At 37.2% G+C, this 25527-nt stretch overlaps 1 long non-coding RNA gene across 1 annotated transcript; it reads right to left on the reverse strand.

Moving 5' to 3' along the window:
- Positions 1–1425: 1425 nt before the first annotated feature.
- Positions 1426–25048, reverse strand: LOC131914053 (uncharacterized). Its single transcript, XR_009380063.1, has 2 exons — positions 24789–25048; positions 1426–1628 (listed from the first exon to the last, which is right to left on the reverse strand). It is a non-coding gene; the product is annotated as an uncharacterized LOC131914053 (long non-coding RNA).
- Positions 25049–25527: the final 479 nt, after the last annotated feature.

The raw sequence follows: 25527 nt of genomic DNA on the forward strand, positions 1-25527 counted from the left end.
GTTGAATGAGATACAGAGAGCAAAATCAATCAGTATACCATCGTAGGGCTCCAGATTTCTTGTTATTGTTTTTAATGAACTTAAGTTTTTGATAGGAAAAAAAATGACCTAATTGAGAGCAGAAATAGATGTGTTTTTTTTTTCAGTTTGGGGAAGTCACTCAACTCCTGAGATACTATATTTCCTACTTAATGCACCTTAGCTGCCCTCTTACCATTCCAGATTCTTGCCAAACTGTGCGGCTTTCCACAAGGGGAAGAGCTGCCTTGACAATTTCTTTCCACTCCTCTATATTGTGGTGCTCACAGGTATCAAAGCTAGTCTTTACCTCTCCTTTGTTATTGTAACTCAGGAGAACAAGATTTTGAGAGCTGTAGTGTTGGCTTGTCATTTCATCTGAGCTTTCTTAATTAACAATAGTTGGTTATAACATGAACCAAAGGCACTGGCAAGCCTGTCTCTGCTTCCCTTCCTCATTAGATGAATGCTCTTGCTCTGGTTGTTTCTCTCTTTGCTTCCTGTCCTCCCCTCTGTCATTCACTCCAGACACAAAGGCTTCCTTCTGAGATCTCACGAAAAGCAAGAGTAATGTATGCTGGAGGTTTGGGACTTGCCTTTTAACACAGCCTCCAGACATCCCATACCCTGGCCCCTCCCATACTGCCTGTCTCTGTTCAAGTGACACCTCAATAAAGAAAGCCTCTCAGACATGCCTCCCACATGGCTCCTCTGTGCATCTTATTTTGTTCTGTCTGTATAGACTTCATCGACTCCATAACCTTAGTACTCACTTGTTTCTTGTTCTATTTCTTGGATGATAGAACATTCTGTTTCCACTCTCTTTGGGTGGCAATGTTTAGAATAGTTTTTGGTACTCAGTAGCTATACAGTCAATATAAGTGTGTGTATGCACAAAAACACACAATCAAAACCTTTCTAGAATGTAAATTCAGAATATTCACACTGAGATACCAATACTGTAAAATAAATGTTTTCTCATTCTCCAAGTTTTCGTTCAGTTAAGCTAACATATTATAAGACATAGCTGGACAGAAAAATAATACATAACAGCTCCCATGTCCATTGTGGTTAGCGGGAGGAGGCTTTCTTTTCAAACACCCACTAATTAACACTGGCATACTCAGGCTCACTAACACTTTTCTACTGTCTATTTGTTGAGTAAACAGAGGATCTAGGCATTTGTATTAAGTCTGTCTCCCAGCCACAGTGCCTGCTTTTGCCATAAGTAGATTTGTGAGAGATGTGTTGACATTTAATTTATGCATCAACAAAAATCAATTTATTCCAGGCAGAAAACATTGAGTTTGGCAGAATGTTTGAGATTATAAATGCAAGGCTTTTTTTTCCAGATGGAGAAATCTCTTGCTGTGTTACTTTTACCAACATAAAAATGTTTTTATAAGGAAAGCACTAATAACATAGTTTTATTAATACAATAATATTTGTCCCTGTACAAGGCCTTCATGATAACTTTTCAGATTACCAGTGTGCTTGGTTGTGCCCCTTGCTTTTGGGTTGAATTGTATGTGGTTGTGTATCAACCATAGACTTCTCTGTTCCCTTCTCTGAGCTTTTTCTGCATGGTGCTTTGAGACAGAACAATTTGCCTGAGAAGATAAGAAGTATTTGCAATTATGACTCTGAGTTCTCACTTAAAAGAACAGTGAAATAAAAATGTCTAGAAGTTAGTTACAAGGAGACAGACTGGGTCATGAGTCTCAGAATTCATCTGCTGCTGTAACCCACAAAAAGCCACAAGATCCAGTATGTTGCTGGGATCTGCCTGGAGACTTGCTTTGGATAATACAAGTATTACATTGACTGTATTTTCTTCATTCTTATAGCATATTGATAATTCAAATTTAACATAATTGTTCATATTTTTTTAAAAAGACAACCAAAACACAATCTAATCTAGAAGTTAAAAATAACTCAATATTGTTATTCTATAAGGAGCAAACTTTTTCATTCAAGAACACAGAGTAGTAGTGTAGGGGAGAGTGAAGACTGAGATCACAGGAACTGTGGGAGAGGAACTCGGGGACTTGTATAAGGTTCCCTCATAGGTTTATTCCTATGAAAATTTGACCAAAACACCACAATTCTTCTGAATCCTATCAATATCAGATGCTTTAGATGTGAAGAATGCCCACAACACAGTGATGATACCCATGAGGACAATGATTATATAATGGTTGAGATGGTCACAATTAATAAGCCTAACTAAGGACCGTCACTGTTTATTCAGCTTTCTGTGAGTGGGGTGCATGTCAGAACACATACATGTAAAGGCCGGTTGTCAACCTCAGGCACCATTCCTCAGTAACCGAACAGCGTGGGTTTAGAGATAGGTCTTTCACTGGGACATGAAGCTCACTTACATATTAGGCTTAGGCTGGATGTCTAGTGAACCCCAAGATCCTCCTGTCTTTGCCTCCCCACCCCTGGGATTACAAACACATCTAGTTTTGTAAGTGGGTGTGGATCAATGCAGGTCTTTATACTTGTGTGACTGGGGTATCTCCCAGTCTCCTAACCAGGCTTCTGCTTCCTCTACTTCCTCTTCCTCTTCCCCTTCCCCTTCCCCTTCCCCTTCCCCTTCCCCTTCCTCTTCTTCTTCTTCTTCTTCTTCTTCTTCTTCTTCTTCTTCTTCTTCTTCTTCTTCTTCTTCTTCCTCTACTTCTTCTTTTTTCCTCTTTCTTTTTTTTTCAAGAAAGGTTTTCTCTGTGTTAACAGTCTTGACTCTCCTGGAACTCGTTCTGTAGACCAGGCTGGACTCCAACTCACAGAGATCTGCCTGCCTCTGCCTCTTGAGTGCTGGCTTCTTAATTAGCTATTAAAGTTTTAAAAACAAAATATTTGAGAATTCTGACATTGAGAACTATATCTTTGTGTAGTAACTAGAAATATACTTGCTAAGTACTAAACAGCACAGCGGGGGCAGAGCTCCATGCCCATATGGTTTATTGCATTCTCCTCTTACATTTACACTAAAAAATTTCCACAGAGCCTCAATGATCTCTTTTTTTCTTCTCAAGAAGGTCCAAATAGCTTCCCTTTAAATAAGATCCATAAAATGTCATATATTCAAGATATTTTAATAGAGCATAATTTGAAATAATTTCAAATAATGATACTTAAAAGCATCATTTCTGAAATAATTTGATTTACTGAGGCATACTTCTTCATGTAGTAAAATAACTCACAGTAATGCATTCACTCTGGCTCAGAGTTCATAGGTAAGAGTCTGCAGGTGGGTGACAAATGTCTATTGAAACCTCCCAGACAGAGAGCAAGCATCCTGTCATCCCTGTCATGCTCTCTGGGTCTAAAGTCTATTTTACTGGTGAGCCATGTGGAAGATGTGAAGCCCACATCCCACAGGTTTCCAAAGGCCTAGTTTTGCTCAATTTAATAATTTTTAAGTTTTTCACTTAAAATCCTTATCTAATGACCCAGAAACTTCTAAACCAAGGCAGTGTTCTTATTCCTTGAACTCTAAGCTATAGAATAGCAGCAACTTAAAACAGAAGTGTCAAATGAAAGGGACTCGAGATCGTGGCTTGTTTGCAGGCAACACACAAGGGAACTTCAACTAAAATCTCCAGATTTTTCTCACACCTTTGTTATACTTTTCTTTCATCTTTGTTTTTCCAACCAATAACTACGCTTACATACTGTGAATATTTCTGTCCTTAGAGGGAAATATCTATCTAGATAAAACTATAGAAGATGTGTAAATGCATTCATGCTATCCAGATCGGACTTATTGTAAATTTAGCATTTACTATTTCATAAACTAAGCTGATTGTTTCAAGAGATTGTTTTGACAGTAGAATTGAAAAATGTGTAAAGGGAACCTAATGGCAACTTTTTTATTCATAAAAGGTAAGAGAATCTTGGTAAACATTTTGCTCAGAATCTAGAACTAAAGCCGGGCAATCTGTTTGCTTTCTATTATTCTCTTCTGTGATTTGGAAATGTCTAAGATTAGATTGTTAAAGGAGGGTGCATAAAACTGCTGATTCATTGCTTTACTAATAATAAACTGTGATGAGGAACTGTAAATGACTATCAGGGAACGGAGTGAGCAGTAGCTATAATGAACACAGAGGGGTACATTTCCAAAATAGCATGTGCCATATGTACATACAAAACAATTATGTGAGGAATGCACACATCACTCTTGCGGTGTTTTGCAAATCAGCAAACATCCTGAAGTGCCTTCTAATGGGAAGTTTGCTGATTGGGGCTCAGGGAAAATTAAGCAGGATATGGGTAATGCTTTCTGGGGAAGCTCACAGCTGTTTCATTTCATTCTGACTTTGTCTTTGTCTCTTTCTCTGAAGCTCTGGTTTTGGAACTCTTTCCTTCAGTCATCAAGAAAAATGCTTGCAAAGAAAACCTAGTGCCCCCGACCTTCTGGAGAAACCAGCTAGCTGGCCAGACTTTCATGAAAACTGCAATCCGTTTTTCTCCTTCAACTTGGTTCTCAGGGCTATTTGCAGGAGTCACTTTAACCACGGACACTAGTGGAAGCATTGTTGACTCTATTCGTTGAGAGAAATGAAATAAGGCTTCATGTTTTGTGATTGAACATGAATATCCACCCCTTCACACTCTACCTTTGAAACAGTAAAATACAACCGGGACTGGATTTACTTCATTCTCTAATGAATCACACTGTATGCTTATGCGAAGACATCTGCCACCTTCTTTGTAATTATCTGCCTACAAATGTTTTTTCCTACTATGCCTTGAATGAGGATATAACATTATTAATCATCACATTCTTTATACTTTATATTTTCTAGGTACTGAATGCTTGGTGAGAGAACAAGATCACCTGTCATGAAAATTGCCATAAAAGTTTATTGTGAGAGCAACATAATTTGACAGACAAAAACACAAAGCATAAATCCTGGGAAATAGTAACTTTCCAACACGCAATAGTTGACTATGCTTTCTTATGATGGATTATTACTAGGCTTTCCCTTATGACATCCCTTTATTCTGCTAAGTAGCCACACTATTCCCATAAATCAGCTTCTGTCCCTGAATCAGTGCATAGGTCATTTTGTCGCCATATTAAGCATCACAGTGGGCTCACTCCCTTCCATCCTGCCTCTTCCTTCTTCACCATGATGGCCTCTGTGTTCAGCATTGACCAATACCTATTAACTCTTGATGTACTTTGTCTCTTCATAAACTCCAGCAAGACTGAAAATGTTCTACTCTGAGCAGTGACATTTCACAAGAATATCTCACAGCCTTTGGAGATAAATAAAATTTCTTCAGAATTCAAGGATAAATATAAATATAAACTAAAATATTTCAATAAATGATGACTGAATAATCATTCTATTTATGAAACAATATTTGCTACTATTACAATTAAAATTCATTTAAACAGAATCATAAAGAGGCCTAATTAAAAGCCACAAAAGATCTTTACCAAGAGAAGAGCTGACTAGAGATTTATCATAAACATTGTTATCAGAATATGTGCTTTAAAATGATTCAAATAATACATGGGTATGCTTTGACAAGTCAAATGAAATCTGTTTACTGTATTCAGCCATCCAATTCTTTTACATGAAAATATATAGAGTATATTTTCCTCTGTGTTCTAAAGGGAACAGGCTCTGATTCGAATTTCATTTCACAGCATATACAAACATTCCAAAAATAGAAATTTGAAGGAAGTACAAATCTGAATTTATAAGACAAAATAATGTTTTCAACATGCTTACATATCCAATATGAAAATAATATTTCTATAGATTGCTAAGGATATCACTCTGTATGCTGTGAATGTATTGCTCTGATTGGTTGATAAATAAAATGCTGATTGGCCAGTCACCAGGCAGGAAGTATAGGTGAGATAAGCAACAAGGAGAATTGTGGGAAGATTGGAAGGCTGAGTCAGTAGACACCAGTGAGCCCCCCAAGGAGCAACATGTAATGGGACACAGGTAAAGTCATGGAACATGTGGTGATATACAGATTAATGGTTATGGGCTAATTTAAGATATAAGAGCTAGCAAAAAGCTTGAGCCATGGCCATACAGTTTGTAATTACTATAAGCCTCTGTGCGTTCTCTTGGGTCTGAGAGGCTGTAGACCAGGTGGAACACAGGAAAAACTTCAGCTACAAATGGTGCACAACGGCTCAAGTTTCCACATGAAATCTGAGAATATTTAATAACCAATTCTAAATGGAGACAAAAACAGGTTCCTGCTTTACGTCTCATGTGGGTGGCAAGAAGCCACAACATGTTGTCTTGAGCTACTCTATAGCAGATTCATGGTGTGTAGGCTTGACCTGCAGCAGTACACAGAGGCGTCTCCAAGCCATGTAGTATGCTGCTGCTGCTGCTGCTGCTGCTGCTGCTGCTGCTGCTGCTTGGTGGATATAGGTTTTGCTGGTACAGACAATAAAAAACAAGAACAAAGAAAAAAAAGAGGTTTCTGGGCTAAATGCTGTTTTGATAGAGGCAGAGACCAAGTGCCTCCCAGAGTCAGCGAACAGCCTGACTCCCAGAGCTGGCGGTGAATTATCTCCACCATGTTAAAAAGCTGAGATGGGCGGAGTCAGCAGCCAAGGCTGCTGCTTCAGTCCTAACCACTGCAGTGTAAAGCAATAGATTCACAATAAGACATACTCAGATGGAATAAGACTTTAAATGGTTTACAATGTGTGTAAAAATGTACATAGGCTTGGAAGAGAGAGGAAAAGGAATATAAACAGTTATATAAAAATAGCTTTAAAAAATAAAGTCTTTAAAGACACAGTAAAGGCAGTATAAAAAATAATCCATGTAAAGATGGATATCATACAGAGAATCTGAATTGTTTTGCCTTTGGGATTTTTAACTGCAGAAAGACATTTGATTGTAAAAGCTGCTCAGTTAAACCAATATGTATATTTTAAAGGTATTTTGACTTCAAAATTTGAATCTAAGGATATGTTGCTTTGGAAAGGAGGCTCTGCTTTTATTTCCACAGAAAGCAAGAGGCTATGGATTTATTCCAGGTTAAGATGGGTCCGATTTGACCAGCCAAGACCCCCTGAAAGTCTCTGATGACACCATGGCCCAGATGATCCAACATCCAGAACAGTTTCAAGGCAAATGGCTCAGACAATGCAGCCTCACAGACTATTCCAGTCAGGACTTGACCATAATTCCTAATTTTCTCAGGATCCCCTTAAGAATATAGTGCCCTTTATCAGCAGGAAGTAGCCTAGAAAAATATGACCACATTCCCCAAAAAATGGATTTTGGATGTTTGTCTGTTTTTAGGTTGTTGGTTACAAATTGTTATTGCTCATAATCAATCCCTTTCTAAATTAACAAAGGGAATATGGCATAGAAATTTTGAATACAAATATGATAGTATGAAATGGTAGATTAATGAATCTACTTTTAAAGAGCAACAACTTGTTTGAAACGTTTTACATTGCTATGGATTTTTGTTTATTGATGTAAATTTAAAGTTAACTTTGTTATACTGTATGTATATTTCTACTCTTGTTTAAAGTATTATGTTTGTGCAACTCATTTGAAATTGTAGTATATAGTTGAGAAATACAGATTAATAGTTAATCATCTATGATAATCAAACATATAGTCGTGTTAAGTTTTCTAGATAAAATAGATATAATTCAGTTAAGTATGTAATCTTCAAACACTTCAAAACCTACAGAATATGGCACTTAAAATGTTTTAAAAACTTAGACTTTCCTGGACAATGAGACACGTTTGCTCCTAGCAGCACCAATCTACTTCGGAGAGGAGGATGGGCATCGAAGACACTCCATGTGGAATTTATCTTCTTCTTGGCAAAAATAGCCATTTGGGCCAGAAACTGTTCTTGCCTGTACTGCTTGACAAAATGTTGTATCTGCTGGACATGCAAGACCCACAGGAAGTTAACCACTGAACTTTGCAAGGCAAAATGGTCCTTCAGGTTCCTGCTTTGCAGAGGAGACTGCCAGATATTCTACAGGACACATGAAGAAGTGATTAAAAACTCAAGGTCTGTAGGCTGAAGATGGATGACCCAACATTGCAGAAGAACTTTGAGTGACTGTCCAGGCAGCCAGCTGTCTCTGTCATTCTATATTTTTGGAAGTTGCTTACAATACTCTTCCTGTTTATTTAGGTAATATTATATCCTTCTGATGTCTTTGATGTAGTTGAAGACTAGATAGTTATAATTATAGTTTTCCTTGATTATGATAAGAAATACGATAGATATGAAACCTTAGACTAACAAATATAGGATAGGTAGGATATCTTCCTTAATTTTGCCAAATACAAATAGACTAGATATTGTAGCTATAATTCTTGCTTGATAACTGTTTTGTCATATGTAATTTTACTATGTTAAAATTAAAACCTTCCTTTTGAATAGAAAGAAAAGGGGAAATGATGAGAATGCCTTTCTGTATGCTGTGAATATATGTGGCTCTGATTGCTTGATAAATAAAATGCTGATTGGCTAGTTACCAGGAGGAAGTATAGGCAGGATAAGCAGACAAGGAGAATTGTGGGAAGACTGGAAGGCTGTGTCAATAGACACCAGTGAGCTGCCCAAGGAGCAACATGTAATGGGAGACAGGTAAAGTCATGGAACATGTGGTGATATACAGATTAATGGTTATGGGCTAATTTAAGATATAAGAGCTAGCAAAAAGCTTGAGCCATGGCCATACAGTTTGTAATTACTATAAGCCTCTGTGTGTTCACTTGGTTCTGAGAGGCTGGAAACCAGGTGGGACACAGGATAAACTTCAGCTACAATAGATAATCTAAGCTCACAAAATATTAAGGGTATCAAAGTTTATTCCAACTTCATAACTGACAAAAAATTCATTTATAACCAGTGTTTATACAATAATCCTTTTCTAAGTATATATTTGTTAAATAATGGACATTTCTTTTAAGAGATCAATATTTTTAGAAGTACTACATCAACAATTAAAAAGTAGACATCACACCTAACACACACACACACACACACACACACACACACACACACACACAAACATATTATATATGTATCCATACATATTGTTGAAAAGATTTAGAATTTTAGTCCACAATTGTATTACATCTTTAGATGATCTGTCAAGTGGACATAAAAATATTTTTTCATGTTTTATAAATCTTCAAAATGTGATACATGTATCAATATATATTTTAAGTTATTGAATATAAAGGGGTTCACACTCCCATAAACTTATCTTTTCTTGGACAACTACTCTTCAAGACAAAATTTACTTATTTTTAGTTATTTGTGTATATCTGTGCATAGGTATGTGCAGTGGGTGAAATGTCTTTCATGACTAAAGGAAAGAGCCAGATCCCCTGCAGCTGGAGTTATGAGAAATTGTGAACCATCTCACTTGGGTGCTGGGAACCAAACTTGGGATGTGAAGAAGAGCAGTATGAGCTCAGCAAAACATCTCCCCAGAACCAAGCAACCATTTTTTTTTCTAAACAAAAAAAATTGGGTCCATAAGTTAGAATATCTTGAGTTGCCTTGAAATCTACTAATTTTAGAATAATACAAAATATTACTCCTTGGATCCTGCCACGATTTTTTTGTTTTACTTCACATAATTGTACATAGAAAAGATCTACATGTTTTATATGTAAAAGTATAAATACTCTCACACTTTCATTAGCATGCTGTTTATGATGTATGGTGCTGGGTTTCAAACCAGGGGCTTCATATAAGCTAGGTATGCACTTACCACACCAGTTTTTCATTTCAGCTCAGAACTGTTCCTTGTTATAGCATGTATAGATCATCTGGACAATGTATAAATTAAATACTGATTTTTCCCTCTAGGGAATCATATATTTTGTTGTAGTTTTCAGTCAAGAGAAAAAATTGAATTTATGGAGAATTGGGGAAGAAAATCAGTAGAAGAGAAGAGGAAGACGAACATTATTTATTTATTTTATTTTGTTTGTTTGCCAGGGGAAAGAAAATTAAAACATATTGTCCTCACATTCTTGGCACAGCTGGTATAGGAAATATTATCTTCAACAGTCCTCAGCTGGAAGCATCCATGATGATCTTCAAAGAAAATATTGTTAAACAGCTATAAAGTGAAATTTGATCTGTGTTGGTAATGAATGGATTATCAAGCATTGGCAAGGAACAAAATGACTCTTTACTGCAAATGGTTAAGAAATGGAAGCCAATGTGAAGAGCTGCACCTCTCATGGTTCTGGTTCAGAGGTTATGAGTGGGATATTATATGAACTTTAGGGGTGGACTGACAGTATGAAGCCCAGAGGAAGTGTTAGCGTGGAAGTCTAGCTACTACCATGGTGATGGAACACAGTGGGCATTTGTTAAAATACAATGTGACTACCAATGTAAGTGTTCATCTTCATGTATACAAGTAAAATTAATTTAGATTAAAACACAAAATATGAGAGCATCCAAACTGCATCCCAGTACAAAAGAACAAATTAAGGAAGGAAGAATTGCCCATTTACTTTGGGGAAAAATGTAGTCTGTAAGACTAAAAGCAAAGCAGAAAAACTCCACTGTTTTCTAATTGATAAAATAGTCCCCCACAGAGTATGAAGTTACAGTTGCTAAATCATTCTAGGTGTATACTAGAGAGAAGCAGAAGTCAGGAGTTGGTTATGGTGAAAGCCACATTTCCCCCATCGGAATGGCAGCTTACAAGGAAGCAGAGGAGTGAAGACTTTCAATGTGAGAATGAACTGGAGTTGGAGATCCTAGATGAACTCAGCTTGATATAGACACAAGGCCTTTGTCATATAATTTTTTGTTCTGTCAGCAGGTGGAACATTAATAATACCCCCATAGTGATAAGCAAGTTCAGGAGTCATACTTAAGTTTCTAATTTTCTGATAACTATATCCATGATCTCATAGAAATGAATAATTTGGGGGTAGGGAAAGGAATCTGTAAGACTGGAACTTTGTGACTTTGTGTTGATACCACAAAAAATAAGCACCCAAAAAGAAAAGAAAAGAAAGATGAGCATATGTTCATATAAAGTACAGTGATGCACACATACAATCCTAATCCTGGCATTGTGGATGCAGAAGGATGCTGTGGATATCACTCTGTATGCTGTGAATATGTTGCTCTGATTGGTTAATAAATAAAGTGCTGATTGGCCAGTAGCCAGGCAGGAAGTATAAGCAGAACAAAGAGAGAGAATTCTGGGAACAGGAAGGCTGAGTCAGGAGTCTCTAGCCATACACATAGGAAGCAAGATGTAAAAGTACCAGTAAGCCACAAGCCACATGGCAACTTATAGATTAATAGAAATGGGTTAATTTATGATATAAGGACTAGATAGCAGGAAGCCTACCACAGCCATACAGTTTATAAGTAATATAAGTTTCTGTGTGTTTACTTGGGTCTGAGTGACTGCAGGAGCTGGTTGGACACAGGATAACTCCAGCTACAGAAGGAGGAGGAGGACTGAAGTTCAAGGTCATCCTCAGCTACATCATGAGTTTGGGATACCCCAAGTTATATGAGACGATCTTAAAAAATAAAATAAAATAATAAACAATAACAACAAAATAAAAAAAATGCAGAATCTATCAAAACCTCCAAATGACCTCAAAATAGTAGAACAATGTAAGTAACAAGGTAATACTGAATAATATTAGAAATAAATATTTAATTGATATAAATAAATTATTAAATATACTGATTATAGACAGACAATAAATAGAGAAGGAAGGAAAAATAATGTGCAGATGAATTCCAGACAACTCTTATAGCAATGCTGTTGTGCAAGTGACTGCTACTTCAGACAGGTGATCTGAACTTACAGACTTAACAGGAAACTTTCCACAGAGGTACCCTGGAGAGCTGATAAAGTTCAGCACCTGCTAACAGGGATCATGACCTGCTGTGACAGATGAGAGCTGCATTTCATCACCATGGTCGACCCCCTCACCTATCCTGTGCTGTACTTAGGAGACAGATAACAGACACATCTCCTCTAGGAGAAGTTCTACAAAATGCCCACAGAGTGATCCTCAGATTTTCTGTCAGTCAACAAGTAGCAATGAGAAATGTCACAACATAGAACACTGGCCTGTGTCCTTGGAGTCCAAACTAAGGTTTGCCTTTCTAACATCTTACCTAAGTTTAAGGCAAGATGTTCACAGTTACTATTAACAGTTAGCATGACAGGACCTAGAAACAATTAGGAGAGAGGTCTATGCCAGATTATCTAGATCAGGTTAGCCTCTGGGCATGTCTGTGAGGGATTATTAGATCAGGTTAGCCTCTGGTCATGTCTGTGAGGGATTATGATGAATAGGTTAGTTGAAGAGGGAAAACAACACTCTAATATTGGGCTGGGCCATTCCCTGGGTTTGAACCCTTGGACTAGATAAAAGGAGAATCTATCTGAGAAGCAACATTCACCATTCTGTTTCTTGACAGTAGATGCAATGTGACTGATTGCCCAAGCTCCTGCTACTATGCTTCCCTACCATGATGGACTGTGACCTGGACCTGTGAGCTGAAACAAACCTTTTCTTCACTAAGCTGCTGTTGTCTGGTATTTTGTGACAGCAACACAGACAGTAACTAACATACAAGGACAGATCTCATGAGTTCGGTTTGTGCATCTCTGTGACCTGAATGGGATAATACAAGAGAAAGATCCAGCAAAGCCTGGCATTTCCAGCCACCACACCTGTTGGTTTTCTTCTCCTTTTCATGGAGTATCCCGCCTATAGCAATAGCCATTCTAATGCTGTTGGATGAAATCACACGCTTGATGGCTAGCTCAGGTTGCCTGCTGTTGTTTTCTTATTGAAAGAAATCATGAAGGTTTTCTTCTTACTGCTTGGCTGGTTTCTGTGGCAACCTTAAATATGCATTGAATTTGTGACAAGAAACACTTGCCAGAAAGTGTTCTCTTACAATTAAAATATTTTCCATTTTTCTTTAGATGTATAGTCCATGTTATTGTCTTTTAAGAATAATTTACCAATTTTTCCTCAACATAAAATTTATTGGACAAATGCTTCATTCCAAAAGAATTATCACGTGTTAATATTTGCAACTCTTGAAGAATCTTGACTCAGTGGCTTCTGTGAAGTGCCCCTCTGACTGGATAACAAGGCTGTCAGGACATCTGGACAGACAGACAAGGCTCTCAGGACACTTGGACTCTGGCCTGTTTGTGAAATGACAAGCATCTAGAAAACACTGGACTACAGGGAACTAGATTCTTGTTTATTTTACTCAGAACAACATCCTAAAGAACCACGAAACTTGTACAAATTTTATGTAATTTTGCTTTTCCCATGTGTTGTGGTTTCAAAACTCTGACCTGGTTTCTTGAAGCTTCCACTGAAAATAGTCACCAGACACTCAGAAACCTAAACCTATCTCATGTCACCTTCTCATAATCATGGATTCTGAGTTATAAAAAGAAATCCTGAATTTGGCCTACACATTTGTGCTAGAGTTTACTTAAATTTTTGAAGGTAAAGCTTGAATATGAATCACAATTCATTTGTTTTAATTTACAAAGATGTATTAAACACATGGTTTGTAATACTTTCCCCTTCGTAGTAGTTTGTGGAGGAATTATGGAAAACAAAGAGTGTAAAACATTTCTCACCAATTTCCCCCTTGCTTGCTGTTGACTTTAATTTTCCTCAGCCAAAATACACACAAGTTGATATTCAATAATACTAAAATGAGTATAATTTCCCTTTCTCTTGGGGAGAAAGTTTCATTATCCACTTACACCCATAGTTTGTGAATAAAGAGGGTGTTTTACGTATTGGCAAAGACATAGAAGGCATGAAACTCCTCTAATGTAATTTCAGCTAATTAAAGACTCGTTAAGAAAGAAATAGAAATGAGAATTTGCCTTAGAACTTGCTTAAGTAATTTTAATTTTTAATCATTTTCTTCTCTCACTAATTAAACAGTTTGATGGGTACCTATCGGCTATTTACCTAATTTTCTGTATTTTATCCTACAATTCAACATGTGCCCACTAATCACACCACTCTGGTCTCTGCAGGCATTTGGCTCATTTCCCACGCTCTATGTATTTTCTTTCTAACTATAATGCTCATGTAATATATATGTATATATATATAATCTCTTATTGACACATAATTTAATTTCCTTATAAAACTATACATTTCTTTTTCATCTTACAGAACTGAAATTTGGACATACATCTGATATTTAAAGAGCAAAGAAGATGGAGGAAGAAAAGTCATCAAAGGAAATAATAATAAACCGTACTGACCAGACAAGGAGAGTCATTGGTCACAGGAAACACAGTACACTAAAATGTATGGGCTGGAGTCATAGAACATTGGCCTGGAATCCCAGTTGTCAAATTTCTGAGTTGTAGTAATATGGTTGCTCAACTGAGCTCTTTCCACATTCTTCCCTTCATCTCCAAAGAGGTTACAAAGCAAATTATCTTGTGAGACAGGCAGATCAACAACATCAACCATAACACATACAACATGGTACTGATTGCCAATGACTTTTGTTCATGATCACCTTCCCAGTTTCTTATCCAATCCAAGCTTGTCCTTGTGTGTTCCCCTGCTCAGCACTCATAACCACTTCTAAATCAAGTTTCCTGCCTTTCCATGTTCCTGACTTTGTGCCTGTGCAATTTTTACAACTAGTTGATGGGCTCTATCTCCCATTGTCAGTTTTTATGATGGGCAGCACCTGTCCTTTTCACATTAGCCTGAGGTCTTTCCTTAGTGAGGGTTTTCCTTATCTTGAAATTTAAACTCAATCTTACTAAAAATTGAAACATATAAATAAAATTATATGTGATGTTTGGATCCATGTGCATGCATTCTTACACATTGTTCTCCACAAACATTTGTCATTTTAATAATAGAATTGTATTATTGCCCACCAATCCCACCATAGCATATAGCCAAAGAAAATGAGATCACTGTATCCCCAATCACAACAGACAAAGCAGGAAACAACCAAAGCAACACTTGGTTAACAATGGATAAAGAAGAGGAGAGCACAACCAAATCCTATTCAGCCATAAAACCAAATGAAGCCCTGTCACTCATCACAGCATGGAAGGAATGAGGTACCATCACAGAAGTGAAATAAGCAGCCACACAGGCCCTTCAATGTGGAATCTATAAAAATGAATGTCACAGAAATTGAGAATAAAATCACGGCTAGCAGAGTCTGGGTGCAGTAGTGAGAGACATGGAATAGTGAAGGATTGATTGATCACTGGGGGATACACTATAGTTAATGTAAATATCTATCGATACATATACTTCTGGGGTGCTATTGCATAGTAATAATTTATTGTGCATCTCAGAAATCTACCTTTATTTCCCTTGTAGATTTCTATTTTTATTCACTGTTGGCAGAAATGTTTTTGATATGATTTCAATTTTTTTTCAGTCTTTTTAAGCTGTGTTCTGTGGCCTGTCACATTATCTGTCCTAGAGAATCTTCCACATGCTGATAAAAGAATCCATGTTCCTCTGCCATCCTATGACATGCTCTGTAGTTGTCTGGCAGTCAATTTGCCTGGGAAGCAACTCCACTTTACTATTTTTTTGTTTGATTTTCTGTCTGAATAATCTCTCCATTTCTGGAAATGGACTGTTCACATTCCCTAAAACTATTGTGTGAACACTTATCTCAATAATATAGGCTTTGGATATTTGAGTGGTCCATAAGTTGGTACATATGTGTTATAATTGCCACACTTTCATTCTGAAATACTATACTTACCATTATGGAATGACCTGGTCCTTCTTTCTTTCTAATACTTTTGAATTAAAGACTAAGTTACTCCATACTATAGCTTCTCCTGCTATCTTTTGGAATCTATTTTCATACAACATCTTATTCCATCCTTCACTTTGCTTGTATCTGAATTCTAGGGAAGTTTCTGGGAGGTGCCTGTAGTTAGGTTCATCTTTAGAGTGTTAGAACATTGTAGATACCTGTATATATAGTCATTCTTACCAGTGAATTTCATACCTCTCATTGTTTTCATCTTACTTATTAATGTCGTTTTCAGTTTGGAGAACTCTCTAGTATTTCTTGCCAGTAGTTTCAGTGGATTTGTTCTCATCCAGTATTTATCTAGGAATGCTAAAGGGCCCTGTTTTCTAAACAGTAGCTTTGCAGGATACAGTATTCTTAATTTTTTTTCCCATGATGATTGTGAGAACCTCATGCTACTCTCTTTTGTGAAATAGAATATTTGTTTGACTATGTAAAGATGTGTTGCTGTTTCACCTTGCCTACCTAAGATATCTGATTGGTCTAACAGAAAGCTAAACAGCCAATAGCTAGGCAGAGGATGGATAGGTGCAGTAGGAGGGCAGAGAGAAAAGGTGAGCCAGCCAGCCAGCCAGCCAGGGGCCAGCCAGCCAGGGGCCAGCCATCTGGGGACCAGTCAGCCAGACATGGAAGAAGCAGGAAATCAGGATAGACAGTATGTAGATGAGGAAAACAATCCTTGGGGCAGCAATAGATTAATAGAAATGGGTTAATTTAAGTTAAAAGAAAAAAGAAAAAGCAAGCTAGAAACAAGCCTAAGCTAAGGCCGAGCATTCATAATTAATAATAAATCTTCATGTCATGATTTGGGAGCTGGCCATCCAAGAAAGCCTGTTTCAACTCTCTCCTAGTCTGAAGATTTCTGTTGAAAGTCAGAACAGACATACCTCTTTACATGCTGTTTCTTTTTTATTTCAGCCCTCAAAATATGATCTTTCACTTTGGTTTTGTGTTTGTATGGATGTGTGCACACACGTGTGGTGGCCAGAGGTCAACCTCCAGCATCTTTCCTCAAGAGCTTCCTTGTTTGGTTTAAGACTGGGTCTCTCACTGGCCTGGAGCTTGTGGATTAGGCTAGGCTGGCTGGCCAGGGAGTCTGCCAAGGCTGGGATTCCAAGCACTATCTCTTACATCTGGCTTTTTACATGGTTACATGAGATGACCCTTGGGTCCTCATGCATCTGCCTTGCCAATCCCTCTCCCCTTTAAATTTTGAGAGCTTACACTGTGCCATGGGAGTAGAGCTCATGTCATGTCAGGGGTAGAGTTCACCCTCACCAGGGACCTTCGGCCTTCTAGTACCAGATGCTTGAACCCTTCTCCAGACTGGGGAAACTTTCATTCTTTAGTTTAGAGAATAAGTATTTCAGCTCCTTTGGTGTTTTCAAATCAAGTCTTTGAGTTAATTTGTTAATTTATGGAACATTATGAAGTTACATCATGATCATCCAAAAGTAGCTGAAGCTGCTTGGTGTGTGATATTATCTAGCCTTTAGCCTTTAAACGACTGATGTGTAGTTCAGTGTTCCTTAAGTAGTTTGTTTATGTCTGTATTTCTGGAAATTCTAAGTGTTCTATTTATTTTATCTGACCTATAGTCACTTCCACTACATCAGCACTGGGCAGTGTCCATGTCTAGTTCTGCCAAGAGCTTTCTGCTATAGTTTTGTCAGCAGACCCAATGGGGAAATCAAGCCCAATTTTCTCTCAAACCTTCCATTGCTATTCCATTCAAAGTGAACTAGTGGAATATCTAGGGGAAGTAGTTCATCTGTACCAATCTAGTCTTGGGGTTAGGGTAGTCCAAGGTACTTAATTCACCATCATTGGAATGACTTTAGGAATTGTAGGATTCTACTTGGATCTAGGTATAGCCATCAAGGATGAATATCCTCAGGCTCCTATCTCATGCCCATTTTTACCAATAAAACATATCTGTGTTACCTCCTAGGACTATAGCCCACTAAGACCAGATACACCAAAAGAGGACCAAAGTCAATGATATTGTGGCTATATGTCTACCATGTAGTGGTCTTATGGCTCAAGACCACTGCACCAAAAACCAGTAATGCTTGCTGGACTAGATGTCCAGTAGCATGGAGTTGTATGTCTTTGCTCATTACTGAAGCTCTCTCTATAGTAAGACTTGGGAATGAGGCCATTATATTTGCCCAGTATCACATTTCACTAACTCATCAAAAGCATATCTTATTATATCTGTATGCCCTTGGTGAATAAGGTTCTGTCTTTACTGTGCTGCCCTAGGATGAGGTAATGTTAATGAAATTAGTCTAGGGGAGTGCCAGTACTGACAATCACTGATCTCACCTGAATCTCACAGTCACAAGGTATACACTGAAGTCCATTTTTTGCAGTGATGTCAACCAAACAAGTATCTATACTATTAGAGCCATGCTTGCTTTATGCTAGGCTAATATAATGCTTGTGTGAGCACTAGGTATCTATGCTACCTGAGGTTGCGGCATGGGTAGTTTGACACCCAGTCTGATATACATGGGGAATTTCACAGTCTCAGAGGACAGAGAACACAGGATTAACTGGAGACTGCCAATAATGTAAGCCAGAACTCAACCTGTCCTTCAATGCACAGGCCTGCACCCTCTGCCACAACAGGTTTAGAGGTTCTGTGTGTGCCTCTGATTTGAATAGGGGCCTTTCATTTCTAAGTGTTGCTGGTACTCACTGGTGCAGTGATGCAATTCAAAATCTTGTGTTAGTGTCCATGTCCTACTGTCCACTGAGTAGAGTTCTTACACCCTCAGCCCACATGGGTTTGTGAAGCAGTGATAAGGCAATAATGTTTTAATCATTAACAAGGTACCAGAATCCCAGTCTGTAGGTATTGGTTTGGTGTAATTGTTGTGGTTTCAGCCTGGCTTCTGCTTTCAATGTGGAAGCATCTGGGTTTCAAGACTCACACCTGGACTTATCTGAGGGAGAGTTTCTATTTAGTCAACCAGTAAGAATTTATTTTATCTTATTTCTGTATGACTACAGAAAATTTCGAAATCAAAATTAGATGTTGTATTTTGTTTATATATATCTGCTCCAATAGTCTTATTCCGCACTGTAGTCTTATTTCCAGGCACTAATCAAAGTTGACATTCAAGAATATTTGTTTCACATTGAATATACTATAATTATGTAATATCATCTTTGTAATAACTAGGTATGTCTTGATACTTTGTTTCCAATATTGGGTGACGAGTAAAGTTAAAATATCAGCCTATGTTCTTTAAATACTATTTATACTTTAGAAACTTAAGATGTGATAGATTGGTGGAAAATTGAATACAGCTGCTCCTGTTCATGGTAGGGTCATTTGTTTTTGGCAAAGATTAGTTTCAGGTGGCCTTTGAAATGATACATTTTTATGAGAAAGCGTACTGTCATTATTTGAAAGTGTCCTTAGGGAATGTTTTATTAGGTGCCTCCAAGACAATCACATCTAAAGCCATTCATTTAAGTTAGAATAATCATCTGACAATGCAGATAGTAATGAAATTCAGCAACGATTGATAGGATGGGTGAATATTAGCCTTGCCTGTCAAAATGGAAAATATTTGATCAAGAAAACGAGAATCAGTATCAGCAATGTTTCAGGCTTCCAGTCTCATCAACATTACCTGAAAGGAGGGTCATGTCTGTTAATGCAGAGAGGAAGAGGCAGAGGAAGCTGTTATTAATGTTTGCTTTTAGATCTTCATCTTGCATTAGTAATATCAATATAATAGCCAAAATAACTTCTGGAAAATATGATTGGTTTCAGTACACACTGCAGTAGTTTTCATTTATTGGATGCAGTTATAACCTGGGATCATTATTTTATTTGTTGTATCTCATATCCCTGTGTATATCATATCATATTTTATTTGTCATAAGATGCCATGCGATATTTGCATAGTCCAGGTCCACACCATGAGCAATGAACTAAGGATTGGAACCCTGTTGTTTTATTACCAAGAACATAATATATACCCTTTCATATTTTAGTATTTCACTTTTAGAACATTTTAATGCAATATTTTACTTATTTTCAGTGAGGGAGAGTGGGTATGTGTACATGCATACTATATCTGCCATGACCAGAAGAAGGCATCAGATGCCCTGGAGCTGCACAGCATGGCTATGAGAGTATTGAGAAATGAACTTTTGTCCCCTGAAATAACAATATGTGCTTTAAACTGGTGAGGCCCCCAGTTATAATTCTTGAGCTATTGTTTCATGTGAAGTAACTGTAGCAGAGAGTCACCATGCTCAGAGCCATAAAGATTTGCATAAACATTCTGATTCTACCCTATCATAAAGAGGGGAATCCCGAGGCAACACCAGGGTCTGTTTACCGAAACAGTGTTTCTTGGAGAGCAGAAGAAAGCCATTTTGGAGCAGGTTCCCTGACACTAGTCCTTACTCCTTAACAGTTTTACAAAACATACCAACCCCAGTCCACAGGAGGAAACTGATGTGTACGATCTCACCTCTCTGCACTGTAAACTTTAGTAAATTTCTTTCTGTTCTGTCAGTTCTACATTGTCATATGAATCAGTAAGAAAACTACAAGGCAAAGTAGTGGGTACAATTACACATTTCTGAAGGTGTATGTGGGTGGGTCTATTGTATATTGACCTACATATGGGAATTAAAGACTCTTAACCACTAAATGTCATCACACAGACAAATTCAGTGTTTTCATTCCAATTCATCAATTTCTTCACCACACAAGTATTAATGGGATATCTAAAACTGTAAACTATGATTAATGGTAGAAGAGACAAATTTGGAAGCTTGGGTTTCTTTTTTAAATCAATATTCTACTTGCTTTCAGTGCGTTTTTATAGTAAATGTGCATCATCATTATATTGCAGAAGAAATTAAAAACATTTTGAGATTTAGAAAAATTTTAAGAACTTAATTTACACATGGAGCTATTAATATAGAAAATATTATTTACTCTGGTTGGATTAGATTATTAAAGGATTCATTTTAAGTTAAGGTGATACAATGAAATAATTTAATTTTTCAGAATGAAATATAGAATTTTTAATTAGTATAAATCAATTATAAACCACTGAAACTTGAAAATATATTTTCCTTTAAAATCTTCAAATAAAACATGATACTATATCACAATTCTATAATTTCAATTTAGCTTAAAAAATGATCACCATAGAGCAAAATAGCAAAGATTTGTTTCCATTTCCAATCTTCAAATAAACCATTAATATCTACCATAATTTTATAATAATTTTATTATTAGACTAAGAATGATCACTGCATAATTATATGCTTATGATAGTATCAAGTTATTCATTTAGTATATTATAAATACTTCATTACAATATAATTATTTGGTGATAATTTATTTCAGGAGTATCTCAGAATTCTGAAATTATAAATCACAAACTCTTGCAGCCTATCAACTTTAAAAAAAAATACAGGAAGAATTTTTGAAATATTGAATTTAGAACAATGTAAACATATTTTTTTAGTTACTCATATCTCTTTAGTTTGTAGGAAAAAGGCTAAAACCCCCAGGCTTGACTATTATAATATTGTTACCATCTGAAGTGATGTTTTAATCTCATAAGTCAAACAACTCTAACCTTTAAAAGGCATTTATATATTACCAACACATTTTAAGGAAAAAAAGATGTATAAGTTTTCAAATAAATGTTTCCTATAAATAACTATTTTCCTTTGAAAAATCATTTTTATTTCCTTTTTCCCATTATATAATGAGATTTTATTCTGTTCCTGTGTTAAATCTTCAGCAATATTTCCTCCCATGTATGTCAGACACAGTGAAATATATTTGGAAAATTCAATAATCAAGCTCATCTTAGGATCTGACATTCAAGCTGGACAGTTTTACTCTTAAGTATTAGAATAATAACTGGCTAAAAATTAAATTTTAACCTGAATCCAAAAGTAATCAAACCCTGAGATTCACTTAAAGAAAGGGTCCATTCTGGTTAATATGGTTTTTATTAATTACAAGATCATTAAGGAATAACTAAATGAAATGGATGAAATCCAGCACCCTACCTTTCCAAAGTAATTTAAATGTCTAATCAGAGTCTGTTCCCACTGCTGGAAGCAAATTCCAGGTTCTGATTTGCAGCTATCTGTATTCTGACGAGCCATAGCCATTTGTAATCCTACTAATTTCTGCTTCCTTTCCTAATGTTACTCTGCATAATATATTCCACAACTTCCATGTTTGAGAATAAGTGTATGTGTGTAGATAGAATTACATGACAGCAATGTTCTCATTAGACAGATGCCAATCGCTGAAGAAAACTGCTCAACTGTTTGTTCAGTTGGTCACAGAACTACATGACAGCAATGTTCTTATTAGACAGATGGCAATCTCTGAAGAAAATCGCTCAACCATTTGTTCAATTGGTCAAACATTACCTGGTAAAGTTCCAGGTAGAAGACTCAGTAATCTAGAGTAGGTGACTACAGAACTATTTTTAGGATTTCATCTGACACAGTTTGAGCCCCAGCAGAGGTGAAACAACAGTGCTGATTTCCAACTGCTGTTCTCACTGAACAGGGATCTGCCCTGTGACAGAAGATCTGAGCAGGGAGTCAAAACTAAACTGAATAAGGATAAAATGTTCTATTTTCTATTTGAGTGTTTGGAAATCTGGCATGGACTCCATATTAAGTTACACTCAGAGCACTTCCCTTGAGGTTGTGTGGTGTGTGTGTGTAACACACACACACAAAAAAAAAAGATTTGGGAGCAGATGCTTTACGAAAAGGAATTAAGCAAACCTGTAGATTTCTCAGAAAGGAATTAAGACATGCCAAATCTGTAAGCTCATTCGCCATTCTTACAGATTTACTTTGAAGTGTGAGGGAAAATGCTACTCTTTACAATAGTGCTTATGTTTGTGTTGTATTGTTCCTTTTAGTGATTCAGAAATATCATCACTTGCTTCCCATGAGGCAGTAGCCTCCATCTTGCTAGACTGTTGGGAGCAGTGACTGGAGATGGTGGAAGCTACATGTGTGCCATGTCCCCATCACTCATCTTGCTCTCAGTATGGCCAGCAGTCTGACTTCAATGGCACTGTCCTAGTGACCAGGATTAATCAGCTCCTATTTATTGATTCCCTATTATTCTAGGGACTCAAGTTATACTTGAGAGACAGCCATTGATACCATGTCTGTCCTTGTGGTTAAAAACTGTGCAGTACTGCCATTCAGAAATACATGGACTGCAGAAGCCCAATGCTAGTCTGAGGAGGAAAGGAATTTGTCTCTCTGCCATTCTACTTAGATGTGAATGACAATCAAAAGGTGTGAGACTAAAGAAAAAATTCTCCATCTGGCTGTGCCCTGGAATCACCTGGGAATTTTAAAAGCAATACAGATTCCTGGGTCTCACCCACATAGTCTAATTTAATTTCTTGGGTGCTTCTTCATCAATAAGGTATTTCAAAGCCCTTTCAGTGATTACAATGTGCAGCCAAGGTTGAGACACACACATGCTTCCAGAAAAAGGGAACATCAGAAGCCAAGAATGAAAAAAGTTGACTGCTCAAGTACTTAAAAATACTTCACCACACAAGGAATACTGTGAGAGGAGGACAGGTGGAGGGAAGGGCCCATGCTCGGCAGCTACCGCAGGTGGACAACAGAGAAGTAGAATCTCTAGAGGAAAGAGCAGCAGGCATGTAGACAGGGAAAGATGGGTCCTTTGATGGAAAACTATTGCATTAATGACAGCATTGAAGAAATGGAAAGCCAAAGAATTCTAATCAGTGAGTGCTAGATTTTTATAAGGCATTATATACTGTTGCTCATGAAAGGTGCTTTAAAGGTTAGTTCAGCTTGTGCTAGAAGTGTCTAATTATGATACAGGATTTAGAAAATTACAGTTTATTTATAGAAAGGTGATTTGGTAATATAATAGCTCTTTAAAATTATGGTCCACTGATATAGCTCAGGAACTAAAAACGTTTGTCACACAATCCTGATGATCTGTGTATACTCTCTGGAACACACAGTGGAAGGAGAGAACCAACGCCTGAAAGTTTCCCTCTGACCTCCACATACAAACATGAACCTGCATGTACACACACACACACACACACACACACACACACACACACACACACACACTCAGTGAAGTATCAGAAAATAAAAATAAATAAAATCGTGTAGTTATGAGACCTCAACTGTGCCTGCACTTAACGACTGCAGTAGAACAATGGTCTTAACTGGGAATAATGAAATCTGGGGAGGACTGGGTTTTATGTGACAAGCACAGTCTTGATTGTGACAGTTTCTCATGCATTATGTATTTCCCAGAGTAAATAGCTGTGGATAAAAATAAACCTCTGTGAGCTTCCATTACACACTCTTCCTAAAGTTCTACAAAGTTCAGAGAGGAGGGCCTGGAGACTCCAAGGAGCAGGTATAGCCTGGGAGGAATGTGGGACTTGTTCAATTATGTGACTAAAGCTTTAAAACAATGACCAACAAGGAGTATATAAATAAATTATTCCCTGGAAATCTGTAAGACCATAAACTCAAAGAAATCTATGACTGCATCAATAAACATTGATGCTTTTGTTTAAATGGCAGCACGTAGACAATTATACTCAGAATGGGGAAGATATGCTGACTTCTTCACCATAATGTTAATCACATCTTAGAAAATCCCAAGATTCTCTTGTATTATCTTCCTCCTCCAATGCTACCTAAATGCTTGAGAGGAAACATATTACCCAAGATTTAGAGACAGGTCCTGTTTACTAAAGTCTAATGAAGGTGATACTACCACGAAAAGGGGCGTAGGCCATCAGCACATTCTGTTTAGAGACAGCCAGATGATACCCCTACATCTTCTAAAATAGCCATGTCAGAGATGTTCTTACCAATATGTGAGTTTGGTGCTTTGGATTTCAGTAGCCATTTGGACATCATGAGGAAGGCTGTGTAAGAATGAAGCCGGTCTTAGAGAACTCACCGCAGAGATGGCAAATAGAGACTCTGACAGCACCCTTGGGCTAAACTTTCTTTTAGCTTTGCACTTCTCAGTTGTAGAAGCCAATATATATTCTTCATTGTCTAATGTATTTTAGATGGGTTTGTCTGACACTTGGAACAAGAACAATAAAAAGAGTATGATGCTATCCAAGCCATCTGAAGACAGAAATAGAATTCTCGACTATGACATAGTTGTTCCGAAATTACCTCCTGGCCATTCTTCTAAAACTACCTCTCTCTACTGGTATAATGCCCTGTATTCATTTCCGGTGTAATCTAGCCAGAACTCAAAATTTCCCTAAATCATTTATTTTCCTTCCTTGTTAACATTCTACCACATAATTATTGGTTTGTGAGTAAGAAGTAACATCTATGCATATGATCTGAGGGCTAACACTTGGTATTGCATAATCAACTGGACTATTCTCTCGGGAAGACCATTTCTCCTGCTCTGAGCATTCACCAGTTTTCCCAAATTCTTTGTTCTGGGCTTGAGGCCCCTTGAGCTTTCGCCCTTGAATGTTAGCACATCCATTGGTATCATAATGTTCAGGTCTCATTTAGGCAGCAATTTTGATGGGAAACCATAGGTATATGTGGAGTGAGCAGGCTGCATTTACATATTTA

Source organism: Peromyscus eremicus, chromosome 7 (genome assembly GCF_949786415.1).
Source record: "Peromyscus eremicus chromosome 7, PerEre_H2_v1, whole genome shotgun sequence".
Lineage (NCBI taxonomy): Eukaryota > Metazoa > Chordata > Mammalia > Rodentia > Cricetidae > Peromyscus > Peromyscus eremicus.